We start from the raw sequence: 23,137 nt of genomic DNA on the forward strand, positions 1-23,137 counted from the left end.
TGCCCCTTCATCTCCTGTAGCACCTCACGTCCCTCACCAGCCTCCTCCTCACCTCTCAGTCATTGCTCCCTACAAACACCTCGTTTCTTGACTCTGCCATTCACTTATTGACTCTGTTCCTTCAGTCTAGGATGTCTTTCATACACTTGATGCCTAGGAAACTAAATCTCATCTTTCAGGACAGGGTTCCAGTGCTGCCTCTACTTGATCCCTTCTTCACTGCCCCAGGCAGAACTAACTTTTCTGCGCCCTCTACTCCTGTGCCCACCTTGTACAGCATAGTCAGGGCCCCACCATGAAATGACAACCTACTCAAAGTTGGACAATGCAAACAGTATTTAATAAAGGATGATTTAGGAAGATGTGTGCAGAATATAGAGAAACCACAAGGAATAGCATCATACTCAAATGCTAGCAAGTTTTGAACATCCCTACACCTAAAGGCGTAAGAACAAGGGAGGTTACTGGAACGCAAAAGGGAAGAGTTTTAAGGAGAGGGCTACCTTAAGAGGAACTATGACTTCCATCAAGGAACAAAATCAGCCCAAGGTAACTCCGCAGGGAATTACTCAAAGGAATAAATACCTTGACTTCACTCTCCTCTCTCCTTCCCATCTCCTCAGTGTGCTTCTATGAGCAGAACCCAACTAGACCCAGAGGGATAGGAAACCTACTGGAACAGTCCATATAGGTCTTACCCCTGGGGCACAGAGTATGGTGAAGAGTAGAGAAAGATTCAAGGAGCAAAAGAAAGAGCCCCATCTAGTTGTATTAAAGCTCATTACCCTGCATTATAGATAGTTGTTGGCAACTGTGCTTCATTCTCTGGACTAAATATTTATTGCCTCACTCATCTCTAAACTGCTTTCTACACTGTAGCATGACCATGTTGCTCTTCCAGTGATTATTCAGTGCTCCACCATGTCCCCCCATTGCCTACAGAGCCAAATATAAATTAATTACCATGACTAATGCCAGGTGACTTGGCCCTTGTCTTCCCCCAAGCCATCTCTGCCTTCCCTCCTGCTTTGTAATCCAGACATGTGAACAACTGGTCATTCCCCAAACACAGAATGCTCTCTAAAGGGTTTATGCTTCTGTCCTGAACATACTTCCCCGTCTGGAAACCGCCTACTCATTCTTTAAGATTCAAGGTAAGGGCTACTTCCACTATAAACTTACCCTCCCTCTCCCAGACAGACCCTGGGCCTCCTTCTCCAAAGCTCTTTTGCGGCTTATAGCACTTTATATTACAGATGTTTATAACTGTCTCCCCAAATTAACCATAAGCCTCCTTTGTGACAGGGACCATGTCTTACTGCATCTATTTCCCCGATACCTAGCAAAGTCTCTGGTACATAACAGACACCCAGTATTAAACTAATGAATGAATCATTAAATCAGATATTTGCAATTAATGTGGATTCCTCATTTGTGCGTGTGTTTTCTAATGTATACTTGTTTAATGTTTTCATTTCTTAGGTATGAGTGAATGACAGAGAACAGAAGCTTATCCTGTGCATCTCAGCATCAGTTGGCACTGGGCACCATCTGCTCTTGGCAGAACTCCTGTATGAAGGCAGCCATACTAGAGAGGTCAAGTTGGAGACAGTCCATACAGAGACTACCCGTTATATATCCATTTGACAGATGGACCCTGTTAACAGGTATCTTGCAAACAAGCCCTTAGGAGCTCTTGTGTCTGCTTCCTAAATCCATTTTGGAGCAAAAATCTATTTTATTAGCTGAAGACAGAATAGACCAATTCTAAATATTTGGAAAAGCTTAATCTTGCAAATTAGCTAGCTGTCCTCTGGCCACATGGTGGCCACTTGTGTGGGAGGAAAGTAGGCCCATCTCAGGACAGACCTTTCTCTGTTTCTTGAGAAAACACAATAAAACACCCTTCCCCTTTCATCCACATCTGGCGGCTGCAAAAACAGTGACCCGTGGAATTCACATTTTCATATTTGACTATGGCAAGCCGGTGTCCAGAGGTTATTCTTGCTGTGTTTATGAAAGAGTGAAGCCTGTCAGGATAAGAAGGCTTCTGATGGAGTGCTTATTGAGAAAACATGCAGAGGTTTCTGTTTCCCCAAATTAGAGAGGGGGCTTATGATAAGAATCCTTTTCATTAATTTCTCCTCCTCAACTGCTTCCCTGCTGTCCTGTGGCATGATTAAGAGCCTTGAGGTTCAGCCTTGTGAAGAAAGTCCTAGGGAAAACCCCCCAAAGGCCAGCTCAAGGGATCCTGTCAGAATTTTACAAGACTTCAAGGAAACCATATTGTACCCATAATAAGGCCACCATGCTAAATGAACTGAAAAGGATTTTTCTTGCCACCATTTTTGGCTGGAGTTGTATCAGTTCATCATGCTGGTATTACAAGCTGAGGGCTGACTGTTCACTCATCTTCCCTGGGTAAGCAAGAATGGCCTAGAAAGATGAGAATGGCATCTTCTAAAAGTTCCAAATTGGAGGCTGATCCACTCCACAATGAAATGTGAACATCAGTCTAAATAGGATTCAGCAAAGAAGGTACAAGGACAAATAAGCAGGCCGGGGGGAAGTGATGAGAGAGAAGTCTCCAAGCGGGCATTGGAAGGGATTCTTGGGCCATAGCTTCCTAGAAATGCTAACATCTAAGTGAAAACTGAAGGCAAGAAGGAAGTGGTCAGTACAGAAGAAGAAACACCATTCTAAGCACAGGGAAAGTCCTAAGCAAAGGCCTGGAAGCAAAGATCTCTGGGTGGGTTGGAATGGGGGTGCTGCAGTGAGGCTGGGGAGGTAGAAAGAAGTCTGACACATTGGGTACAGGATACACCACTCGGGTAATGGGTGCACCAAAATCACAGAAATTACCACTAAAGAACTTGTTCATGTGACCAAACACCACCTGTTCCCCAAAGACATATTGAAATTAAAAATAATACATAAATAAATAATAAAAGTCCATGTGCCATGCTAAGGAGCTCAGACTTATTTCCTTTTCACAAGGAAGAGCCAGTGCAGGGTTTAATCTAGGAACGACCTGGCCTGCTTTGTGGTTTAGAAATCTCTGGCTGTGGAGTATCATAGATAAGACAATGTCAGTTATGATACAAGCACTTCCAAGTTCCTGGTTGAAATACAATCAAAATATCCTAAACCTGCAAATCACTCTTCCTAGCATCTGCTTATTCTAAGGCCTTGAGCAAGTTGCTTAAACTTTATGAAGGTCCATTTTCTCATGTGTAAATGAGAGTGTTGGTAAGAATTTATTTAAAAAATAGCATATCATTGAGAGTTTAGTATGGGCCGGACACTCTTCTAAGTGCTTTACAAAAATAGACTCATTTGCTCCTCACCACAACCCAATCAGGTAGGTGCTATTATTATCCTCTTTTAGAGGATAAACTGAAGCCTAGAGAGGTTAGTAATTCATTCAAGGTTTCACAGTTAGTACCAAGTGAACCTGGGGTTGCAAATAGGGAATCTACCTTTCAGACATTTCTCCCCCACTTCCGTCACTACCGCTCTGTACCACCTAATTAAATAATATAAGCATTTCAAGTATTGAGTACAGAGCCTGAAATGTATAGTGTGAGAAACTTGCAAAAGTATTGTACTAGAGAGCTAAGCACAGATGTGACAATAATAAAGGTATGCTTCAGAAATACCAGTCCAGAATGACCCCTCTTCTCCCAAAGTTAGACCTGAATCATCCTCCTTAAGACATGGGAGGTTAGAATAAGAAACAATAAATTAAGACCATAGGATATAGATCAGGAAGGGCCTTTATAAGTCAGCTGATCCAGCCCTCTCTTACTCAGTTAAGAAGGAGATCCTTTAGAGTGGGGGACTTGGGAGAGCCGAAGGGCAGAAAGCAAGTTAGCGAGCTTCCTAAGTTTTGATCTAGCATTCATACCACTTGCACTATGCTTTCTTGCTGATGCTTGGGGAAAAAATTTAAAAAGTATAACCCAATTACAGTAATCATTGTGTTTACATTTCATAGAGCCCACAGCCACACATCTCAACTTCTGGCCCTCCTTCCACCCTCCCAGATTTCTCTGGACATAACAGAGTCTGCCTACCAGAGTCCCTGCACTGTGCATCAGCCTTTCCTTGAGAACAGAGGTACTTCAGGGACATCTGCCTCTGACTCTCAGAATAAGAAAAACATTTGAGACAGGGCTGAAAGCAGAGTAAATGCAATGCTCAGTTCTTCATATAAATATATATATATATATATATATATATATATATATATATAATTTTTTATTTTTTGGAGATGGAGTCTTGCTCTGTCACCCAGGCTGGAGTGCAGTGGCGCAATCTTGGCTTACTACAACATTTGCCTTCCAGGTTAAAATGATTCTCCTGCCTCAACCTCCTGGGTAGCTGGGATCACAGGCACCCGCCATTACACACAGTTAACTTCTGTATTTTTAAGAGAGATGGGGTTTCACCATGTTGGCCAGGCTGGTCTGGAACTCCTGGCCTAAACTGATCTGCCTGCCTCAGCCTCCCAAAGAGCTGCGATTATAGGCATGAGCAACCTCGCCTGGCCTTGATATTTCTAATCCCTGTTGTAATCCAATCCTGCTTATGGAGACTGCAAACCCATTGGAATCCTGTTTTTCTGCTCTCCATTTCCCAGCCTCCTCCTCTTCCCTAGCCATTTCCAGAAGCACCAGGGCTTTAGAGACAGCCAACTTGGGTTGTGATCATAACTTGGCCACTTCATAGTTGGGTGGCTATTGAGCAAGCTACTAAATTACTTAATTTATCTGAGCTTCAGTTTCCAAATTTATAAAATGGGATAGTTATATCTTCCTCAAAAAGCTGTAGTAAAGATTAAATGAAATCACATAAGTGAAGAACAATGTTTGTGAACTCTCTACAAATTATTCTCCTCCCTGTTTTATAAGCCTGAGAAGTGTGCCTCCTAAATCAAAGTAGAAAAAGAGAAGAACTAAATTGCTAACTTAATGGTACTTGAAGTTTACAAATTACTTTTGCTTGACATTTCACTTTTGATTTGATTTACTGGGAGGTTAGTACACTGTGTTCCCCAAGTCCTTGTTAAAACTTAAGGGTATCCCAGGCGAGGTGGCTCACATCTGTAATCCTAGCCCTTGGGAGGCCAAGGTGGGTGGATCGCAAGGTCAAGAGATCAAGACCTTCCTGGCCAACGTGGTGAAACCCCATCTCTACTAAAATACAAAAATTAGCTGGGCATGGTGATGCGTGCCTGTAGTCCCAGCTACTTGGGAGGCTGAGGCAGGAGAATTGCTTGAACCCTGGAGGCAGAGGTTACAGTGAGCCGAGATTGCGCCACTGCACTCCAGCCTGGCACCTGGTGACAGAGCAAGACTCTGTCTCAAAAAAAAAAAAAAAACAACTTAAGGGTACCTATCTCAGAGTACTGCTATAACAATTGAGTGGGGGGTTCAGTCTGCACTGGGCCCCCCAGCTTCAGCCAATGAGGAAGAAGCAAGGTTTTTTTTTCATTATTTTAATTTAAAAAAACAAAACAAAACAGTGAATTAAGAAATTCAAATGTTTGGGGGAGAATCATGTATTATGATTTATAGACATACCTCATTTTAGTGCACTTTGCTTTAGTGCACTTTAGCGCATTCTTTACAAATTGTAAGTTTGTGGCAACACTGCCTAAAGCAAACCTGTCAGCATTTTATATGTCACATTTTGGTAATCTGCACAAGGTTTCAAACATTTACCTTAGTATTTCAAACATGTTACCTTAGTAACATCTGATCACAGGGTGCCTCCTAAATCAAAGTAGAAAAACAGAAGAACTAAATTAAAAAGTATAACCCAATTACAGTAATCATTGTGTCTACATTTCATAGAGCTCACAGCCACACATCTCAACTTTTGGCCCTCAACTTTATCTGATCACTCTGTGATCAGATGTTACTGTTGTGGTTATTTGGGGGCACTGCGAAGCACGTCCGTCTAAGACGGTGAACCTAATTGATGAAAGTGCATGTTCTGACTTCTCCACCCACTGGCCTTTCTCCCATCTTTCCCTCTCCTCAGGCCTCCCTATTCCTTGAGATGCAACAATATTAAAATTGGGCCAATTAATCACTCTACAATGGCCTCTAAATGTTCAAGGAAAAGAAAATTCACACTTCACATCTCTCTCACTTTAAATCAAAGGCTAGAAACAATTAAGCTTAGTGAGGAAGGAATGTCAAAAACCAACATGGAGCCAAAATCTAGGTCTCTTGTGCCAAAGAGTTAGCCAAGTTATGAATGCAAAAGAAAAGTTCTTAAAGGAAACTAAAAATGCCACTCCAGTGAACACATGGGTGATCAGAAAGAGAAACAGCCTTCTTGCTCACATGAAGAAAGTTTCCGTGGTTTGGGTGGATAATCAAACCAGCCTTAACATTCTTTTAAGTCCAAGTCTAATCCAGAGCAAAGCCCTAACTCTCTTCAATTTTATGAAGGCTGAGAGAGGTGAAGAAGCTGCAAAAGAAAAGTTGGAAGCTAGCAGAGGTTGGTTCAGGAGGTTTAAGGAAAGAAGCTGCCATCAGCTGAAGCAGTAAATGCTGCTGAAAGTTATTCAGAAGATCCAGTTAAGATCATCGATTAAGGTGGCTACACTAAATAAAATATTTTCAATGTAGAAGTAAATGTAAACAACTTTCTATTGGAAGAAGATGCCCTCTAGGACTTTCATAGCTAAAGAGGAGAAGTCAATGCCTGGCTCTAAAGCTTCAAAGGACAGGCTGACTCTCTTGTTAGAGGCGAATGCAAAGGTTGAGCATTACTGTTTCCTGATGGTAATGCTCATTTACCATTAGGAAACTCCTAGGACTCTTCAGAACTATGCTAAATCTACTCTGTGTTCTAGAAATGCAACAACAAAGCCTGGATGACAACACAATTTATTTACAGAACAGTGTACTGAATAGTTTAAGCTCATTGTTGAGACCTACTGCTCAAATAAAATTCCTTTCAAAATATTCCTGCTCATTGACAACATACCTAGTCATCCAAGGGCTCTGATACTGCTCTACAACAAGATTAATGTTGTTTTCATGCCTGCTAACACAACATTCATTCTGTAGCCCTTGGATCAAGAAGTAATTTTGACTTTCAAGATGATTTAAGAAATACCTTTAATAAGGCTATAGCTGCCCTTGATGTTGATTCCTCTGATGCATCTGGGCAAAGTAAACTGACAGCCTTCTGGAAAAAATTCCCCATTCTAGATGCCATAAAGAACATTTTTGGTTCACGGAAAGGGGTCAATAATTAATGGGAATCTGAAAGAAATTGACTCCAACCCTCATGGATGACTTTGAGGAATTCGAAACTTCAGTGGAGGAAATAATAGCAGATACAGTGAAAATAGCAAGAGAACTAGAAGTAGAACCTAAAGATGTGACTAAGTTGCTGTAATCTCATGCTAAAATTTGAACAGATGAGAAGTTACTTCTTATGAATGAGCAAAGAAAGTGGTTCGTTAAGATAAAATGGAATCCTGGTGCACATCCCGTGAACATGATTGAAATGACAACAAAGGATTCAGAATATTACGTAAACTCAGCTAATAAAGCAGTGACAGGGGTTGACAGGACTGACTCCGGCCCTTCCAACTGCAGAGCTGGAGCTACTGAAAGGTGCTTACGTTAGTGGTCTATTTCACATTGGCCTACCCAGGTGTTTCAATTCAGAATTTCCCGTGTGGTGATCAGTCTCATCATGTTATTTCCTGCCTGGACTTCTAACCTCCCTCATTTGGGATCATTTGTATTGCTTTTTTGTGCTGCTCATGTTTACCCAGGGCCTGATTTAGAATCATCTGCAAATTTCATCAAAGGGTGTTTATTCACCACCTACCCAGGGAAACATCAGGGGGCCAAATGAAATAGCAATGGCAGAGCTTGCGTTCTGATCACCTTCTCCCTTTTCACATTTCTTTAAATAACTGCCCTCAAAGTGGGCTAGCACTCTCCTGAAAACCTGCGACTTTCAGTCAGAGAGACCTGGGTAGGAACCTTGGGCAAATTACTTAACCTTTACATAACCTCTCCGAACTTCCGTTTTTTTTCTGTTTGGGAAACAGGAATAATTACATCCACTCCAAAGGTTTGTTTGGGGTATTAGAATTACATGTGGCATATAGAACAGTCTAACACAGGGCCTGGAGCAACCTACTCCTGGTCCCTGGCCCCATCTCTGAAGGCTCTGTGAATGGCTCTCTAGCAAACAGAGGCTTTTGCTTCTGAAAAACATTTTTCTCTGTATCTCAAAAGCATCATGGGGAGTTTTCCTAGCAATGACATAATATTGCCCATGTATCTGTTAACACACCCTTATGTATAGAATAATTATCTTTGGCCTGCAAATAAAGAGGGAAAAAGAAAACACAGGTCTCTGGCAAGTGACCTTGGGGGAGTTATTTAATCTTGCTAAGCCTCTTTCTATTTAGCTTCTCTAAGCCTTTATATTTTACATTGCTTTGAAGATTAAATGAAGAAATATCAGTATAACATCAGGCTATAATTGGTGCTCCATAGATCACTTGGTTCTGAGTTTGAATTCCCCTCTCCCTTTTACTAACTAGAGACCCCTTTGAGATTGAATTCCCATATCCATCAAATAGACATAATGCTTATCTTTAATGTGGTTTGAGTGATGCAGGATAGGCAAAGTGGAGCTTAGCCCACAGGAGTTCTTGGCTTTGCCCAGAACAGAATTCAAGGGCAAGCCAGAGGTAGAAGAAAACAGCTTTATTGAAGAGGCAGTGTTACAGCTCCATGACTGCCCTGCAGAGCAGGGCTACCCAATAGACAGAGATTAGCAGCTCAGGACAGTTTTACAGTTATATTTATGCCCACTTTTAATTGCATGCTGATTAAGGGGCAGTTTAATCAGAAGTTTCCAGGGAAGAGGTAGTAATTTTGGGGTCATTGAGTCATGCCATGGAGAGGAGCAGTATCCCCAGGTGTTGCTGTGGCAGTGATAAATTGACACGGCACACTGGTGGGTGTGTCTGATTGCAAAGCTGCTTCCACCCTGGTCCTGTTTTAGCTAGTCCTCAATCTGGTTGGGTGTTGGAGACCCACTTACGGAGCTGAGTCCCGCCTCCTGACTCATGAGAATCTATGCAATAATATTAGTGGACATGCCTAACATACAGAAGGCACTCCGTATATGGTAAAACCTATTCACTCCCTTTTCTTTTCTTTTTTTTTTTTTAAGCCTTACTTATGATTTTATTATGACTGACATTTAACTAGAAAACTGACACCTTTTTTTTAATATATATATTTTATTGCATTTTATATTCCCTACCTTCTCATGAACATTTTTGTGTTGTGTTGACATTGTTAGTAACAGCAAATAATCACCATGATAAAGTATAAATCCAGAGGCAAAACAGGTGAAATGTATCTATTTCTTTGTTAGGTTCCTAAGAGTTAAACTAGAGATATGGCTGAATCATCAAGATGGTTGTGCACAGATAAAACCTGTATTAGGCAGTCACATTTGGTTCATATAAAAATCACTCCTATTCAAAGATGCATTCCAAGCAGTTGACATCCATTTCAGTTGGATGCTAATCCAATTTTTAAAAATCAAACCAAATTGAGAAGAAGCTGATATTATGCATCTTACCAGGACATCCTCCTGGGAAGGAAGTGAGCAGACGGGCTGTCAAAACAGAACTGAAGATGCACCTTTTTCTCATTTCAGCTAGGATCTGCAGCTTCAGAAAAGATGTAAACAGCCCAATGGAATCTCACAAATTATTCCAGCCACAGCCTTTCTGTCATTCACTTTACATTGACTAAAAACCAACATAGCTCAAGTCCTTCTGTAGTCATTGGATCCTGGAACCCCAGCACTGGAAGTGCCCTCAGAAAGCTTACCCCCTTTCCTCTCCAGCAACCCCTGACACCAAGCAGCCACCAAACCCTGCCCATTCCATCCTCTTGCCATCACTTAAATATGTCTCTCTTTCTCTCTCTGCATCCCAGCCCATACTTCCCTGGACAATCCCTCATCACATTTCACCGGTACTATTGCATTTAAGTCCCACTTCTGGTCAAAATCTGATAAAATTTCAAGGAGACAGTCCTAAAAGCTGTCAAAGGATGTGAGTAAACGTACTTACAAAAGACAAAAAAATCAGACTGTGCGCAGATCTTTATTCAACAATTCTAGACCCCGAATGACAGAGGAAAAGTGTCTCCAAAGTTCTGAGGAAACATGTTTTTGAACCTAGAATTCTATAAGCTATGTAAAGCTTGATGAAATAAATTCCAGTATTTGGGAGGACTCTGAAACATTACGTGGGAGAAAAAAAACAAGGCTCCTCTTAGCCCTCCACCACTGACAAAGGTCTCCACATCCTATATCCAGGATTGTACTTTATACACCTTTTGTTATGAAAAGTAACTGTTGAATATGTTACCTTTCATAACAAAAGAAACTTTGCAGATGCAATCAAAGACCTTGACATGAGTCATTAAAAGCAGAATACTTTTAAAGGAACATGCACATGTATGTTCCTTGCGGTGCTGTTTACAATAGGAAAGACCTGAAACCAACCCAAATGCCCATCTATGATAGACTGGACAAAGAAAATGTGGCACATATACACCATGGAATACTATGCAGCCATAAAAAATGATGAGTTCATGTCCTTTGTAGAGACAGGGATGAATCTAGAAACTATCATTCTCAGCAAACTGACACAAGAACAGAAAACCAACCACGACATTTTTTGACTCATAAGCAGGTGATGAACAATGAGAACACTTGGGCACAGGGAAAAAAACAACACTCACTGGGCTAGGTTGGGGGGTGGAGAGGGACAGCGGGGGACAGGGAATATGGGGAGGGATAACACTGGGAGAAATGTCTGATGTAGGCAATGAGGGGTAGGAGAGGATGGAGACAGCAAACCACCATGGCATGTATGTACATATGCAATAATCCTGCAGGATGCAGGATGTGCATATGTACCCCAGGGCCCAAAGTACAATAGAATAAAAGCAGAATACTTTAATGAATTTGTTAATTAGCTGGATTTAGCCATTCCACAGTATACACATATTTCAACACATCATTTTATACACCACAAATATAGGCCATTTTGATTAGTCAATTAAAAAAATCAATGTCTTCTTTAAAAACCAATAAATGTTTAACACTGTGGTTAGAGGGAAAGGTTACTACAGAAGCATGGTCAGGGACATGCAATGTCACTGGCGTTGAAGATGGAGGAAGGGGCCACAAATCAAGGGATGCCAGTGACCTCTAGAAGCTGAAAAAAGCAGGGAAACAGACTCACTCCAAGAGCCTTGAGAAAAGAGCTCATCCCTGAGAATAACTTGATTTTAGCCTAGTGGGATGCATGTCAGCTGTCTAATCTACAGAACTGTAGATAATAAATTTGTGTTGTTTTAAGCCACTAAATTTGTGGTAATGTATTAGAGCAACTACAGTTATCTCCCAAACTCCACTTCTAAAAACAATTTCTTAAAGATATAATCTAGCTAAATGAAAGTGGAAGCTAAGAAAGAGAAACATATGTGATACAAGATACAATGAAAGTAATCCACAAGTAAATGTAAAGAGGAGGTTGATGGGGATGCAAGCATTCCACCAAAATTAAAAAGCTAACTGTTTTGTGAAAATCTTAAAGGAGAAAGTAAATTCCATTTCAAACATTATAGGTCTGAGAAGCACAGGATCTTAAATATGTAGTGAAGACATCTATATCTTCTATGAATTAAAAAATATTAATTGGGGACTTTGGGAAAGATTAGAAGGTGTACACAAAAGTCATGCCCCAAATATGTGTGATTTTAAGCAATTGACAGAGTTAGAAAAGAGAATCCATTTACCCTGATAATAGACATATTAACTTTTATGCTTATGGCTTAGAGTTCATTTCTTCTCCATGGGTTCAATCACATACCCAGATTCTGTAGTAAATATTGCTTGCCCAATTACAATATTTGAAATGGCTTCTTTGGTATACTTGGAATCAATCTATAGACAGATGATTAAGGTTTATTAATAACGATAGTACAGAATGTAGTTGGTCTCAACACTGACAATATAAAAGTGATGTTGGCCATGACGAATCAGGAAAAGTGGAAGGAGAGGGGAAAAAGTGTAGTCCAAGAGTGTCCTCTCACTTGGTGGGACGTATGATGCTGTCTAAACTGCTGATGAAAAGAAAAAGTTTAGGCATATAGTTTTAACATGTAATGATAATCATTTATTTATTTAACAAATAAATACTGATTGAGTATGCTAGACACCTTTCTAGGTATTAGTAATATAACAGTAAACAGACAAAGCCCCTTTAATCATGGAGTTTACATTGTAGTGAGGTGAAACATACATTAAACAAATAAATGACTGACTTATCTATTAATAGGAATTCAGATGGTGATCAATGGTACAAAGCAGGGGTCAGCAAGCTTGATCTGTAAAAAGCAGATAAATAGTAAATATTTTAGAATTTGCAGGCCATTAGGCCTCTGTCACACACTTAACTTTGCCACGGTAGCAGGAAAGCAGCCATAAACAATACATAAACAAAGTGTGTGACTTTGTTTTAAGAAAACTTTACTTACAAAAACAAGCAGTGGGCTCGACTTGGCCCACAGTCCACGAGCCATAGTTTGTACATTCTTGCTATAAAATAATAATGATGATAATATGCAGGGATGAGGACTAGGGAGATCCATAAAGAGAAGTTGCCATTTTAAACAGGGAAGTGAGAGAACGTCATTGGAGAAATAGATACTTGAACAAGCCGTAGATCTCATGTTTGTGAGGAAGAATGTTCTGGGCAGAGAGAACGGCAAGTGCAAAGACTGAGGCTGGAGCAAGAAGAAGGAGGAGGAGAGCAACAGCGGGCAGACTGGATGCAAGGTAGGAGGATTTTGCAGGTCTGGGCAGGAGATTGTGTCGTCTTGCAACACAAGTGTGGTCCTCCAACCAGCAGCATCAGGTCCCCTGGGAGCAGAGTCTGCACTTTAACAAGATCCCTAGTTGAATCTTATGCCCATAAATGTTTGAAAATCACTGGTATGGAGCCCCCTGCGCCATTATAAAGACTTTGACTTTTATTTGAATGAGACATAAAGTCACTGGCTGATTCTGAGCAGAGGAGTGACATGATCTGACTTTCATTTTTAAAGAACCACTTGGGTTACTATTTTGTAATTAGAACACAGAACAGCAAAGGAGAATGCAGAAGACAAGCTGGACTCTTTGAATAATCCATGTGAGAGGTGACAAGGATTTAACCTAGTGCAAGTTGGTATGAAATGGTCAAAGTCTTCGATATATTTTGAGGTAAAGTCAGCAGGAGTTTTCATCACTGTGGATGTGAGATGTGAAGGGAACAAAAAGGACTGGAAGATGATTACAAGATTTGAGAGCTGAGCAGCGACACAGATGAAGTTGGCATTCACTGACTGGGGAAGACTAAAGGGAGGAAAGATTGGACATGGCAAGTGGGATGAGGCCAAAGACCATGAATTTACTTAGCTGGGGACACTCTAAGTTTGAGATGTTTATTAGATTGCCAGGTGGAGATAGCAAACAGGCAGTTGGGTGTGAGTCTGGAGTTCGGTAGAAAGGAACACCTATTGAAGATCTAGAAATAATAGCATGAGAGATGAAGAGTGTGAAGGAATTTTGGACATGGGGTAATTATGCTAAATCTTTCATTGCAAGGAATTAATAAATGCTGTTTGAGTTTGAGAGGTTAAGTGACATGATATAAGCATATAATTAGAGTTATGGTAAAAATAGGTTAGTGTGTAAATAAAAAAATAGCCAAAAATAAATTAAAAATAGGTTAGTACCTAAATAAAAAATAGTCGAAAAAAATTTTTGTGCTAAGTGAAATAAGTCAGTGACAATAAGACAGATATTGTATGATTCTATTTATCTGATATACCTAAAACAGTCAAACTCATAGAGACAGAAATTAGAGTACTGGTTACCAGGGGCTAGTACCAGGGGAGAATGGGAAGGATTTTTTCCATGGATGCAAAGTTTCAGTTTGGGAAAATGACAAAAGTTGTAGAGATGAATGTGGTCATAGGTACAATAATGTGAATATACTTAATGCCACTGAACTGTACACTTAAAAGTGTTCAAAATGGTAAATTTTATGTTATGTATATTTTACCACAATAAAATTTAAAAAAAATTTTTAAACTCACATATCACACACGTGAAAGAAACAAGTTGTTATCACATGAGACAGGATGAGAAGGGAGGGAGGAAGAAAGACTTAACTTTTTATTTTGTACTTTTCTGTACTGTTTGCATTCTTTAATCGTATACACACATTATTTTCACATTTAAAAATAAAATATTTAAAAGAATGCATATGAAAAGGAAGAATTTTAATCCATGTTTCTGCTTGACTTGCACTCAAATTCTCAAAACACTATTTTATAGAAGCTGATTTCCAAGAAGCCATCAAAGCCCTTTTTATTATTATTATTATTATTACTAGAAGCCATTCCCTTGGAATCAAACACTTGTGTTTTTCCGATGGAGCTTGAATTCAAAGTCTGGGAGGGTGAGTCTATTTGGAAACCTACTCAGCACAGCCTTTGAACTGCTGTGTTTTCCAGGGCTTCACACACATCCCTCATCCAACTGGCTTCCCATCCAAGACATCATCAAGCCGCCAGTATTTACTGACCTGCCCACAGGGGTGCCCTGAGCCTGCTGGAACATGCTCCGTAATCGAAGCCTACCCACCAGTGAAGCCGACCGCAGGAAAATCCCAGACTGCAGCTGTTCGTCACCTAGTCTCCAACCAACAAGTTGATGGATGCCAATATGGAGGCCTCGAAGGAGGCCTTCACATCTCACAGAATTTGCCAGAAACTCTAGATTCCTGTCAGAGGACTCTAGCACGTCAGAGTTGGAAGAGATCTCAGAAATCATGTGGTAAAACTGTTTCATTTTATAAAATGAGGCCCAAATATGCACCATCATGGAGCCCAGACCCAAACATAGGTGTGGATATCAGGAAACATGCCAAGTTCTAGATTTAAGTCTGAAAGCATCTTCCATAGCGGCAGGCCTGTCCTTTTAGGGGGCAGGTTGAGTAATAGATGGTAGTTAGGGGAATAGGAAGAAGTGAGGAGGCAGGAAGAAATACACATAGTTTTAATTGCCTTGGCAGATGTGATAATAGCATGACAAGTAAGTCAGAATTTGTAGATTGGCCATGATGTCATTCAATTGATGGATCAGTTCTTTGCTCTGCCAGACTTTGCTTTACGTGCTATAGATGTGAAATTGAATCAGACATGGCCTTGCCCTTGAAACACTCACAGTCCAGCTGACCAGATGGTAACCAGGTTGCTAATAGAGACAGTTACAATACAGTGTGATAAGCATGAGATAGAGCAGTATTTCCTAAACTTTTCTGATCATTAGAATTGCCCACCCCAGACTTACTAAGTTACATTACTGAGGAGAAGGAGCAGGTAACCTGCCTTTTTACCAAGACCACTCCCCCAAGCCCTCAAGTGATTCTCATGGTCAGTCACACTGGCTTTGGAATTGTTTAGAGCTGGATTCCAATTCTGGCTCAGGCCAAGGATGTTAACTCCCCAACAAAATTTCCCCTTAGACATTGATATTTTTCCTCTTCCTACACTCCTTAAGACTACACCTTTCCCATCAAGACCCAGGACCACTTTGTACTGCTGTATAAGTTATGTTCAGCACAGACACATTAGTTGAGGGACTGAATGCTTGCTGAGATCCAGTCCACACTGTACTAATTCCTCTGCTCAGAGGAAAGAGCCCCATTTTTTTTAATCCAAACACTCAGCCTTGATTCTTTTGAGCTGTGTTCTTCCAAAGGGAGTAACTTTATATGATTCATCTCCCCAAAGGAAGCACTTTTGTCTAACTTGTACAAAGGCACCAAATAGACTAACAGGACCCTGAAAGAACCATTTCCAGATATAAGGTTCTTAAACAGGCATGTGCTGGTACCTGTACCTGCCACCACTCCCAGATTTTCCTGCCACACTGGACTTTTTCCACCCCTTCAGTGGCTGCAGCAGTCTAATGTGGAGGTAGTCCCTGATCTGAGTCCTTGCCCATCCTCTCAGGCCAGGAATAAAGGAGGGACCATCCCAAATACTGTTTCTTCCATGCCTGAACAAGAGGCAGTATAGCTTGACATTAACAATATGAGCTTTGGAGTCAGGCCTGAGTTCAATTCTCAACTTTACCCTTTACTGTGTGACATGAACAAATTAGGTATATCTATATAACGTAGATTTCAGTTTCCTATGCATAACTTCGTTGTAAGGTTGAACAAGATACTGCATGTGAAAGTTCTTAGCACATAATGAGCTTCTGTTTCCTGGGTGCTATCTCATTCAGTTTAAGCTTCACCTCAACACCTTTAGATAGCTATTATTTTATTATCCCCAATTCACAAATGAAGAAAACGAATGTTGGGGTGAGATAGAGGGAAGGGGTACGGAGCTGATCTCCAAACCCAACTGTAATTTTCTAATCCCTGTTCTTTCTTTCTACTTTTGCCCCTAGATCCAGACATGAACTCTTATCAGGGTTCCAGGTCCAAGAAGTGAAAAGGATAAGATTTCACCCTCAATTTATAAATGTACCTAGGTTAGGCCTAGCAACACAGGCAGAAGGCAAACTAGGCTTTGATATATTGAATGCCAACTCAAATCTGTTAGTAATTACTGCCGAGAGGACCATGTTAGGAAGCATCACAAGGGCAAGTCAGGGTTCATAGAGCATCATGATTGATTAATGATGCCAGCCATGGGAATGGGATCCAGGAATGATAGCAGGTCCTTCAGAACACATCCCATCCCTTCAAGATTTCAAAGTATGCCCAAAACCAAGCATGTTTGATAAAAAGGGAGATCGAAGCGTACTAAATAAAGCTGTTAAAGACCATTAGCACCTTATTAAGACCTTTTCCCAGATGCAGCCAGAAACATGCCAAAGAACACAGAATGGGGGAACATTTTGGAGAGAAAGCATGGAGCTGTCTGAAGCATTTTTTTCAAGGAGCAAAAACTCAGTTCCATTTTCAAGGCTTTAATTCTAAGCTCCATCTCCATGAACATCAGGTAAGTGGAGGGAAGTCACTGTGGGATTCTGAAACCTCCTTACTTCTCACTAGAAGCTGATGTGTGACCTTGGACAATTAATTTAGGCTCTCAAAACCTCAGGTATTTCAACTGTAAAATGTGGATAATAACCTCTATCTCATAGTGCTTGCCAGGCATTAAATAGAATAAATAATGTAAAGAAGCTACAGAGAATCCCACCCAAAAAAAGGTGTTTGAAAGCATTCCTCCCCCAGTCCTTTTTCTCCCTCTGAAAGGACATGGTGACACATTGTAAGTCAGGCATAATTTACATATAGTAAAATCCATTCACTTTAGGTGAACTGTTCTGCAAGTTTTGACAAACATATGCAGCCACTACCACAGCAGACACAGAATGCTGCCATCACCCCAGAAAGCCCTTCACACCTCTTTCCAGTCAATTGCTTGCACCTACCTCTGGCCCTTGGCAAACACTGATCTTAATTCTGCTCCTATAGTTTTGCTTTTTTATTACAACCTATTTTAAAAGCATAAATCCAAACAGCAAATAATTCTCTGGAGTTTTTCCTTCACATCCTTCTCAAAAATAGCTGAGCTCTGACAGCAAGCTCTCTGTTCCAGGAAAATTCTTCATTAAATAAATGAATTCCATGTGCATATTAAAAAGACATTCTGCTTCATATTCCTTCTATTTATAGCCAGAGTTCCACCACTTGGGGCCCTAGGAGCCTGTCAGGGTCTCCGTGTGCTCTTCAGCTCACACTCTCTCCTCCGTACTCCAGCCCAACTGCAGATCTGGCTCCAGGCCCAGAGGGCAGGAAAACCAAGGTGCCAAAATGGGCTTGTGGAAGTGTATCCTGAGGAGGTGTGCTCCCCAACCTTTTGGTGCAAACTTTAGGATGCCCTGAAATTCCTGGGGGAATACATGCCATATAATAATTACTAACAGCAGGGAGAAGAAAGGGAATCAGGCTAGAAATAAGGATAAAGGGAGGGGTGGAAAGGATTGGGTGGCTTCTGAAGTCTTCCCCTGAAGAGAAGCCTCATGACCCAGGTAGATCATATAATAATTCCTGAGGCCACCGTCCCCTCCTCACCTTTGTGTGCCAGATACCATGTTAGGCACAAGAATTAAAGATGAATAGATAAAAAATAATAATAATAATTAGACTTAGTTTTTACCCATAAATAACTTACTGCCTAACAGAGAAACAAAACATGTACAGAAAGAAGTGGTTGAGCGGAGGAGAAATTGCATGGAGTATTGAACTAGAGGAAATGGGGTTTTAACCTGACTCGGTAATTTGCTTGTTGTGTGACCTTGGGAATGGTGTGTCTCTCCTCTATCTAAAAGCTAGAAATTCCATCCACCCTCAGATGGGTGTTATGTGGACTAAACAAGGTTATGGTTATAAAGCACCTAGCCCAGTACCTATCATGTTTCAGCTCAAGAAAGGGTAGGTTTTTTCTTACCTTCTATATTAGTCTGGGTTCTCCAATAGGAGATGATAGATAGGATGATTGATAGATCAGATGATTGATGATAGGTAGACAAACAGAATGTGTGTGTGTGTGTGTGTGTGTGTGTGTGCGTGTAAAGAGACTTATAAGAAATTGGCTCACATGATTTGAAAACTGAGAAGTCCCAAGATCTGAAGTCAGCCAGCTGGATTCCCAGGAAAGTCAATGGTGTGGTTCTAGTCTGACTCTGTAGGCCTGAGGAATAGGAAAGTGAATGGTGTTACTTCCAGTCTGAAAGCCAACTCACGACCCAAGACGAGCCAGTTTTTCAGTTGGAGTTTGAAGGCAGGAAATGATCAGTGTCTCAGCTCATGTGTCAGCAGTAACAGTTCCCTCACTTAGCCTTTCTGTTCTGTTCAGGTCTTCAACTGATTGGATGTGTTCTATCCACATCAGGAAGGGCCATCTGCTTTACTCAGGCTATCAATTCCAATGTTAATTTCATCCAGAAACACCCTCACAGACACACCCAGCATAATGTCTGTCCAAATATCTGTCCTGGTCAAGTCGACACATAAAATATCACAACCTCCAATAAAGGAATTGGTATTCTAAAAGGGATTCAGAGAGAGACCTAGAGCATTTTGAATGAAAAAGTTTACTTTTGGCTGAATATAGTGTAGAGGAGTTGATATCTGAGTCTTTTTTTTTTTTTTTTCATAGTTGTAGCTGCACCAGTTACCAAAACCTGCCCATCCTATAGGAAAGGTCTGGGCTTAAGTTTCATTCACTCCTTGTCAGTCTCAGCTGCACATGTGACTGCTTCACTTCTTGCCTTTCATTATAATCCCTGTCTCAATTCTACTAGTCTGTAGTCTTAATGCTACTTTCTCCATAATTGATGGAGGCTCAGTGTGTTTTGTTTTGTTTTGAGAGAGTTTTGTTCTTTTTTGCCCAGGCTGGAGTGCAATGGCGTGATCTTGGCTCACTGCAATCTCCGCCTCCTGGGTTCAAGTGATTTTCTTGCCTCAGGCGCTTGAGTAGCTGGGAGTACAGGCACGCGCCACCATGCCCAGATAATTTTGTATTTTTAGTAGAGACAGGGTTTCACCATGTTGGCAAGGCTGGTCTCAAACTCCAGATCTCAGGTGATCCGCCCGCCTCGGCCTTCAAAAGTGCTGGGATTACAGGCGTGAGCCACCATGCCAGGCCTGGCTCAGTGCTTGACACATGGTAGATGTTCAGAAGATACTGGTTGAGTGACTACGAAATCTAATTCAACCATTTCATGCAACAGATAGAGTAACTAAGGCTCCTGGCTTGTGTGTTTGTTCATTCAGCATCTGATGAGTCCTTGCTATGTTCTCTAACAACCTATCAAGGTAAATATGTAGAAATAAGCAAGATGTCATATATACTCCCTGAAAGCTCAGGCTAGCACAAGGGAGGCAAATGAGAAAAGGCGAATGCCTACTATGTGCAGGGCTCTGTATGTATATCACTTCACTTCCTATTCCTAATGTCTATTCATTCATTCATTATCTAAAATATTTATTGAGCATTAACAGTAGTATCCCTAGAATCCAGAAATTGTCCTAGGTTCTAGGGATACTACAGTGAACAAATGAGTAATAGCTACCATTATAGAGTTCGCAGTCTGGTGGGTGACACAGACAAACAGAAAGATAAAATAAAACCAGTCAGTAATGAAGATGATGATATTTGCAAAATGCAGAGAAATCAAGAAAAGAAAAAAATATATAATCTGTCTGGGGAAGTCAGTTAAAAGTTTAATCTGATCAATTAAACTTTAATCTGATCAATACAAAATCTGATCTGAGAATTGATGGAAGAGTACCTGTCCTCCAATCAGACATATAGGGAATACCGTGGATACTGGATATTGCATCTTAGGCCATGAGCATGATCTATACAGAATCTTGCCAACATGGGAGAACATAAACAAATAAAAGCTTTTGTGTGTGTGTGTGCCGAAGTTCTTTACAATTCAATTTTTCCCAAAACATTATGTTAAAACATATGACCATAAATCTTTGCACACCACAGTCTAGCTCTGAATCTATATTTGACAGACAGGTGGTTAAATGCAACTCTTTGTTTATGAAATTCAACAGCTTTCAACATTCATTGTTAGAAAATCATGTCAGGTTGGGATATAACTGCTGGGTAAAGCAGTGCTGGTGGGCATGGCAACTTCTCCACCACCACTATGTGTATCTTTGTGGCCCTGTGGCTATTTGCCTCAACCAGTCATTACCCCCTCTCTTGGATGAAATCCTGCTTTCAAGGATCATAGGCATGGAAAACCATCTGACAGCTGAGTTGGAGCCTCAGTGCTGCTCCTTACTTGCTCTTCAAGACAAAATCATTGAGCCTTGGTTTTATCAATTAATAATTGCTCCTTTTTGTTGAAGACTTACTGTTTGCCAGACAGCATACTGGGCACTTAACATACATTCTCTCAGCAAGTATTCACTACAATCAACAGGTATGGATGTAAGTATTACAATTCTTAATTCACAGACATGGAAACTGAGGCCTAAGAGTAATAAACTGATCTGTTCAGAGTCACACAGATAGGATCAGAATATGGTCCAGAGCTCAGCAATCACAACTCCTTACTCTCTATCAACTGCCTTCTAGTATCAGAGGTAAATACAATTCAACTGCATTTCAAAAAGGATGTGTTAACATTAATTAGGCTATCAAGCCTTACTCTGCTGTTTCTAGACTTAAAATACTTCCTCAGTTCCCCCTTCACCAACCACAAAATAAAATCCCTTCTACTTACATGGCATTCAACATTCTTTACTCTTTCTATTCTTTCTACCCCTTCAACCTTAGTAACATTCATCCCCCAACCTCAACACCAAGTATTGTACAACCTAAGGAAACTATGGAATATCTACTTCTGGCCAAAATGGAGTAACAGGGGCCAGCTTTATTCTCCTACCTGAAACAACTGAAAAATCAAACAACAACAACAACAAAGCAATGGTTCTCAAGACATTGGACGCTTAGGCAATGTAGGACTATGATTCCTGCAAGACAGCTATATTAAGTTGTTCTTGCACTGATATAAAGAAATACCTGAGACTAGGTAATTTGTACGAAAAGAGGTTTAATTGGCTCATGATTCTGCAGGCTATAAAGGAAGCATAGCACCACCTGCTTCTGAAGAGGCCTTGGGAAGCTTCCAAGTGCAGTGGAAAGCAAAGGGGGAACAGGCACATTACCTGGCAGGAGGAGGAGCAAGACAGAGCGTGGACGGGAAGGTGGCACACACTTTTAAACGACAGACCTCATGAGAACTCACTCCCTATCATGAGGACAGCATCAAAGGGATGATGCTAAACCATCCATGAAACATCTACCCTGAAGATCCAATCATTCCCACCAGGCCTCACCTCCAACATTGGGAATTACATTTCAATATGAGACTTGGGTGGGGTAAATATCCAAACTATATCAACAGGAAAACGGGGTACATCTTTTGATTGCCCCAGCTTACAGCCTTGAGTAAATTTCTAGGCCACAACAGGATGCGGCACCCAGATGGAGCCTAGTGGACTCCCTGATTTGAGGAGACAAAGCTGATGGTCTAGGGAGACCAAGGTGACTGGAGTTCGAGGGGTAGTATTCTAGAAAGAAAGGCCAATGAGAGAGGGAACTCCTGAGATGTGCTGACAGTTCCCCTTAAGTATTCAGCTGATACTGCATCTTAGGCCATGAAGACAGCCTCTACAAAACATTGCCAACATTGGACAACATTAACAAATGAAAGCTTTTCTGTGCTGAAGTTCTTTACAATTTAATTTTTCTTTACAAGCAGCATGTGCATGTAAAGAAAACCACCTCAGAAGGGAGAAAGAGACCTCAATCTATTATGAGAAAAAAAAAAATCAATCCAATGACAGTAACCCAGATGATTAAATAAACAGATGAGGGTGTTAAAATAGCTATTGTAAGGGTATTCTGCATGCTCAAGAAGCTAGAGGAAAGGTTGAATACGTTAAGCAGAGACATAAAAGATGGAAAAGACCCAAACTGAACTACAACATCTGAGATGAAACACGAACTGTATGGTAATGGCAAATCCAACACTGAAATAGACAGTGAATATGCAGATTATCTAAAAAAAGAATGAATCATCACTAAGTTATGTGAAAAGACTATTTAGAAAATGGAAAAACAAACCACTGACTAGGAGAAAATATTTTCATAATTTACAAAGCATTCTCAAAACTCAATAATGAAAAAAAAACAAACCAGGCCAGGCGCAGTGGCTTACACCTATAGTCTCAGCACTTTGGAAGGCTGAAGTGGGTGGATCACTAGAGCCCAAGAGTTTCAACCAGACTGGACAACATGAAAAAATCTTGCCTCTACAAAAAATACAAAAATTAGCCGGCAATGGTGGCATGTGCCTGCAGTCCCAGATACTTGGGAGGCGGAAGTGGGAGGATGGCTTGCTCCCAGGTTGAGACTGCAGTGAGACATGACTACATCATTCCAGTCTA

At 40.8% G+C, this 23,137-nt stretch overlaps 1 long non-coding RNA gene across 1 annotated transcript in view; it reads right to left on the reverse strand.

The window, feature by feature from the left end:
* The window catches only part of LOC119473505, a 61,652-nt gene extending 42,807 nt beyond the window's left edge, over positions 1 to 18,845 (reverse strand). Inside the window, exon 1 of the long non-coding RNA XR_005202718.1 lies at positions 18,759 to 18,845. This is a non-coding gene — a long non-coding RNA (uncharacterized LOC119473505). The remainder of the gene's footprint in view (positions 1 to 18,758) is intronic.
* Between the last annotated feature and the right edge of the window lie 4,292 nt (positions 18,846 to 23,137).

This window comes from Cebus imitator, unplaced genomic scaffold (genome assembly GCF_001604975.1).
Source record: "Cebus imitator isolate Cc_AM_T3 unplaced genomic scaffold, Cebus_imitator-1.0 Scaffold163, whole genome shotgun sequence".
NCBI classification, from domain to species: Eukaryota; Metazoa; Chordata; class Mammalia; order Primates; family Cebidae; genus Cebus; species Cebus imitator.